Source organism: Engraulis encrasicolus, chromosome 13 (genome assembly GCF_034702125.1).
Source record: "Engraulis encrasicolus isolate BLACKSEA-1 chromosome 13, IST_EnEncr_1.0, whole genome shotgun sequence".
Taxonomy (NCBI): domain Eukaryota; kingdom Metazoa; phylum Chordata; class Actinopteri; order Clupeiformes; family Engraulidae; genus Engraulis; species Engraulis encrasicolus.
Window position 1 is genome coordinate 3,593,550 of NC_085869.1, and position 6,206 is coordinate 3,599,755.

At 42.8% G+C, this 6,206-nt stretch overlaps 1 long non-coding RNA gene across 1 annotated transcript; it reads right to left on the bottom strand.

The window, feature by feature from the left end:
• Positions 1-4,091: 4,091 nt before the first annotated feature.
• On the bottom strand, positions 4,092-4,969 carry LOC134460632 (uncharacterized). The gene is made up of 3 exons (XR_010037129.1): positions 4,426-4,969; positions 4,256-4,347; positions 4,092-4,168 (listed from the first exon to the last, which is right to left on the bottom strand). It is a non-coding gene; the product is annotated as an uncharacterized LOC134460632 (long non-coding RNA).
• Between the last annotated feature and the right edge of the window lie 1,237 nt (positions 4,970-6,206).

Consider the following 6,206-nt stretch of genomic DNA (forward strand, 5'->3'; position numbering starts at 1 on the left):
GTAAATGGAGTGTATATAGCGTGATTCTATTCATACAAACACTCTAAAGGGCCTCACAATCACCAGACACCAGACCAGATGACACCAGCAGATTTTGGTTCGTAACATTTTGAGGGTGAGTCAAGTTTGTCAGAGGACGCGCTCAACTTCTTAGAAAAAATGAATGTCTTTGGGTGTGCTATAAAAGGTATCAACATCATGATGAGTCACACAAATACAGTATAGCACCTGGTTTCATGTTGTCTGGTATCTGTTTTTCTACACGTAATGGATATCCACCTCTCTTCCATGACACCGGTCTTAAATAAATAACTATATTGAAGCATGATTTCTGAACTTCACCACACACATCAGGTTATTGTTACTCACTCACAGGCGTGTCTTACAAGTTTAAACAGGTTAGCTATTGTGGGGGAGGAGATTATAATCATAGTTGCTGACTTCACGGTCTGCTTTGCTGAAGAATAAGTAAGTGCTATACTTGGCCAACAACACCAGCAGGGTTGCCAGATGAGGCTGATGATTTCCAGCCCAAAAAAATGCTCAAAACCCGCCTAGAGGCACAAACTCCCGCCCAATTCTATTGATTTCTATGGCAAAAATTGGGCAGGTTTTTCTGCTAAATGCCATTTTTACCCGCACACAGCCATCCTAAGCAGCCCAATTGGGCGGGAAACAGCCCAATCTGGCAACACTGAACACCACCCCTTTTCTAGCTAGTCATGACTTAGTGTAGAATTCACTTCCCTTTGGCAAGCATTTAGAAGAATCGATTTACTATTTACTGTATCTTGCCTATCTATCTACTACCAGGAAGGAAGACACGTCCCCTGTTATAAAATCGAAATATACCGTCAACTGTGGGCTGTCTAAGAGTCAATGGCAACAATATTTAGGCTTTGTTCAGAGGACGCTGCTATGCAACACAGGTAGCTTATACCAGAGAGACTAGAAAAGATTATACTCTTACAATCCCTGCCTATGACATATACAATACATAGCATATAGTACATTCAGATGTATAGCATATTTCCTCAATGTTCTTTGACAGAAAGGTCATGAAGTGGCAACAAATATGAGACTGTTAGAATATGTTATTATTATTATTATTATTATTATTATTATTATTATTAGTAGTAGTAGTAGTAGTAGTAGTAGTAGTAGTAGTAGTAGTAGTAGTAGTAGTAGTATCATCAACATTATTATTATTATTATTATTATTATTATTATTATTATTATTATTATTATTATTATTATTATTATTATTATTAACAAAACAAAATATTGAAATGTCATTCTTTCAACAAGCCTATAGCCAGATGATTAATTGAATATGGCCCTTCAGTATGCCCTGTCTAATAAGGACCTACAAGTCCTGCATCAGTCTCTGGGCCAACCAGGGCCGGTTGTAAGCATAGGTCGGCTAGGCAGTCGCCTAGAGGGCAATGTGAAGAAGGAGCGCCGAAATGGCGCTCTCCGATGCGTAATGGGGCACCTAAGTCACGCCTTTCTACTTCCGATCTATGGGGCTGGAGAGCTCAAAATTTTGAGTGCGAGTTAATGGAGCGAGTCAAGCTAAATCCTCATCCCATTTGGCATGTGCTCCGGATTTCACATATGATGACAGTGAATTTGAAAGGTTTGGATTTGCGTCGTAAGACCACTCATTTTCGGCACGCAAGAAACGTTATTTTAGCTTTTGTGCAAAACTGTGTTGGAGACTACACGTGCGCCTCGCATATCTGACGTGAACCGAGGCACAGCCAACCCTACCGCTGGACCGTGGATTAAGTGGCTGCACGTCGGACATGCGACGTCTGTTGTGTAGTCCAAATAATTACATATTTTTGCACACACACAACTCAAAAATCGCTTGCCAAGTGAAGTCAACAAGCACACCATTGGTTGTTATTAATTCTGAGGCACCGCATATGTGTGATCGACGGGGAAATGCGAGGTGGGTCGGAAAATAGCTTTGATCAGTCCATTACAGCCCAGTCAAAAGTTTTTGCGTTGCCAGCCCCACAAGCCACCCGGAAGGGGTGGAGACTTAGGTGCCCCATTATTGCGATATGGAGGTTTTTTTTTATGAAGTCGCAATCAACAAAGCGTGGAGAAAGCGCTCCTCAAGGCAAAACGCCCCTCAGCCAATAGTAATATCGCTTTCAACTGTCTCTGGGAAGTCTGTGAACCAATAAACAGACAGTCCTGAGAAAGGGGGCGGGACGAGTGACAGCGTGCAATATATTTTGAATTTTGGAGACTCACTCGAGAGACAGAGAGGGCAAGCGCGCCAACAGCAGTGTTGCTCTGCTGGGTGGAGAATTGTTATGTTCTCATTAAACCAGTCATTGCATGATGCAGGAGTTGCAGAGGGTGTTTTGGAACTATGTGATTTAATCAGCAACCGTTTGTGATAATGGAAAGCCTAATAGTTATGAGGCTACTGTTTGGAATTAGAGGGAAAAAGAGCTTTGCTTTTGATGTGAGAAATCGCTAGTTAGCATGCTAACATTAGCCAAGTATGCCAAGCAATGAAATCCAGTAAAGTAGCTGTTAGTAGCCTACTCACTAACACCCACCTGACATCATAGTACTTGCTTAGGTTGACAAGCAATGTAAAGTAAGACTGGTGCCATGTTTAAAACAATTTTAGCTGCCATATCTCCTTCCATCCACTTGAATGAATTACCTGCTTGTTGTAAGCTTAAAAAGACATTGTTTCCAGACCAGAATGACATAGGCCTTCATTAATCATGTAACAGAACCATGCATAGCATGTTTTCATGCTGAGTGATGTAGTATTGCAGACAAGTGAGGCTATTTACTATATTTTGTATATTATGAAATTCAAAAGCGTGACAGCTCTTCTCCCTTTCTCTCACCCTGTCCCTCCAGTTCAAACACATAGATAGCCCCCGCCCTTCTCATTCTCCTACTCACAAATGCACCACTATTTCCAGTCCAGAAATGAAATTGGTTTGGAATCATAGACAGCACAAATGTGTATCTTATTAAAATTGTTATGCTGCCATGCTTTGTGATGCTGTAGGTAGTGTAGATAGGCTATCAATGCAGACCTCCTTGGTAGGCCTATTGTCTACACATGCATTTTACATGCAAATGTACTGTATCACTCTCCTGGCATTTCAATTCCATTTTACAATTCAAACACATTGATAACCTCCCTCTCATCTGGGGTTGGGGGCACCGCCACCATTACATCCAAGACACCGTGAAGGTACTTTCATGCGACTCAATCTGATGTGTAGGTCGGCTGTCCAAAAGAACCAGAAATCCATTTGATGCAAAACAGTTATTGTTCTTGATGTTATTTAGTTAAGCTTACTACCGGTATTACTCTTGTGTTCTGTAAGGTATAAAAAAGAGTTTTTTTTTCTTGGGGGGTGGGGGGGGGCAGAACTCAAACTTGCCTAGGGCGCCAGAACCGGCCCTGGGGCCAACCCCATTAGACTGACTGCCAATCAGGGCGTTATCCCCATAATGGCAACCATGTTTGGGAGACAGTCAGCATGTCTGTCCAGCCACATCTCTCTCTGATATAAGCTACAGTAGGAGCCTGGGCAGTAGAGATAGCTCCGAATGCAAATGTGTGTGTGGCAAGATAATAAGTCAGCCACAAAAAATGTAGTCCACAATTAACTTATAAGTGTGTGTGTGTGTGTGTGTGTGTGTGTGTGTGTGTGTGTGTGTGTGTGTGTGTGTGTGTGTGTGTGTGTGTGTGTGTGTGTGTGTGTGTGTGTGTCTGTGTGTCTGTGTGCCTGTGTGCCTGTGTGTCTAACATCAGAAGGCAGTTTGCTCATTATCTTACATTCAACTAGGCCTATGTATATTCAAGCTGCTGTCCCTCACCTGACAACAGGCTTGCATTTACAAGGACTTCACCCAGGAATATTACTTTTGCCTACCGTCAATACAGCAAGCAGGCAATAATAGGCTTCACTATCTATGAGGAGTTAGTTAGTCCTAATATGGCTGTAAAATATTATTTGATAGTTATTCTTGTGTCCTCTACTATTCTTATGTTGTCAATAATTGATTAAAACAATGAGGATAACGTTGTGTTGCTTACATTGTATTCATAGCAGGTTGATTCTCTCCATGGTCTTTTGAATATCAAAAATCTTTTCCATTTCAATATAGTCTCCTGTAAATACAACAGCTGTTCAATAGGTCAACATGTAGGCTGTATGTAATGGTATTATTGAATTGGCATAATCCAAAGGTCCCTTACTTGAACGACTTTACTCAGTGATAGCTTAGGCTTCAGAAAGGGTTCTGATGAAGAACGATATAGACGTTTTGAGACGGACAAGCCATTTTCCCCTACAAAAGGATAAATGTCATTAGTCACGACAACCACGAAAAAAGTAGCCACGTAGATGACTATGAATGTAGACTTACCGACATCACATGACAAGGGCTTGTCGTCAAACCTACAAATTGCGATAGAGACAATAACCAGGTTCCCCATATTGGCATTTGAATTAAAAGTGTTAAGATAAAAGCGGATTGTAAACATTTGTGAACGTTCTCTCCAAACACTAGAATGACACTAACGCATTTCTCTTTGGAGCCGTCCAGCGCGCTCAGTAGCCGCCTCCTGTCTGCACGTCACTCTCTGGTGCGCCCTAGCATAATGAAACGGAACACGCTTGACTTTGGGTTTCTAAAGGTTTAGTTAAGCAAACCAAAATCTATCACTTAACAACGTTCCCTTTGGTTATAGTAGCCTAGGCTACAAACCAATCAAATAGGCTAACGTTCCTTGGACTTTTGGGGAACCACAGATAGCCTACGTCCTTCCCAGCCGATAGATGAGCTGATCACACAGCTGATTTAATTCCAGCTGGCATGCCGGCAATCGCGAAGCTGTGAATAGCCTAAATGTGGCCGGGCGACGTGCTTTGCCTCATCCAGTCATGGGTCTTCCGCAAGCCGTGAGCGTTTGTGGCCGCTCACCTGACTTTCCATTGCTCTATTCTCGTAGCGGGTAGTAGCGGGTCTCTCCGCCAGGGTAAGGTCACCCACCTGTTGCATCTATCAACCTGGCCGTTACCCTGCTCATCTTCCTATAGGCTATAGCCTAATTTTGAGCCTCTTTCCTTCTGGTTCAGGCAACCCTCGCGATGCCATATCCCACTTGCTTCATGGTGCATTTTGACTCGGTTATAAAAGTGTGTTATTGTTACAACTTTTGCTTGCACGCCTCCGACTGCACGCTGGTCTGTAATGTGCGCTCCTCCGTCGCTGCATCTGAACGCGCGTCTGTGTAACTGTGGACCCCAAGTCTCCATGATTGTTCATGCTTTGTTCATGCTTGTTAACCCTTTTAACTCACGACGTTTTGGTCCTCCACCGGTGTAGTCATTCACACACAGCCCATTCAGTGTTTATCGCTGGGCTCGCCAGCCTAACCGAGCGTGTGGCGTCTTCCTGTTGCCGCCTTCGTGTGTGTGTGTGTGTGCGTGTGAGAGAGTGCAAAAGCTGTGCGTGAGAGTGACTCTGTTAATCACATTGTAGTGGGAACGCTTTTTATTACTCATTTTTGTGTTGTTTCTTTATCTTAGTTTGAGTATCACACGTTTGTCTTTTTGTTCTGTTATTTTCTTTTGTAACATATGTGTGTGCTTGACCTGCACAAATCCCTGGCCTCATGGTTATTGAAGTTATTTTCCACTGCAACTTCAATTGGACAGTGGCTGGGGAATATTTGTGTGTGGTGACTGATGTTCTTGACCTGTTTGTTTAGTTTGTGGGTTGATTGGCAGGCCCTTCTGCACTTTATTTATCATTGTGTTTGATTGACAGAGAGGTATCTTCCCTGGTAGTGGTCACGTGGTGTGTGCAGTGTGCAGTGCAGTGTTACCAGTGAGTGGGCATTTCCCAAAACCTAGTGCTCAGACTTTCAAGTGTATCAGTCTAATTAGTCTCACCCAGTGATTGGATAGTCTTTGGTGAACATTACAGAGGAATCCAATCACTGGGCATAACTAATTAGGCTTGGAAGTGTGCGCACTAGGTTATGAGAAATGCCCTCTGTGTGTGTTCGCAACAGCAAGTGCAGTAGTTCACCCTTACCTAGTGTGTATAAGAGCATGTGTAGGCATACATAATGTAGCCTATACCTAGCAAGGACTCTCTTGTACGTCATAATGAGCCATATAATATGTAGGCCTACATAT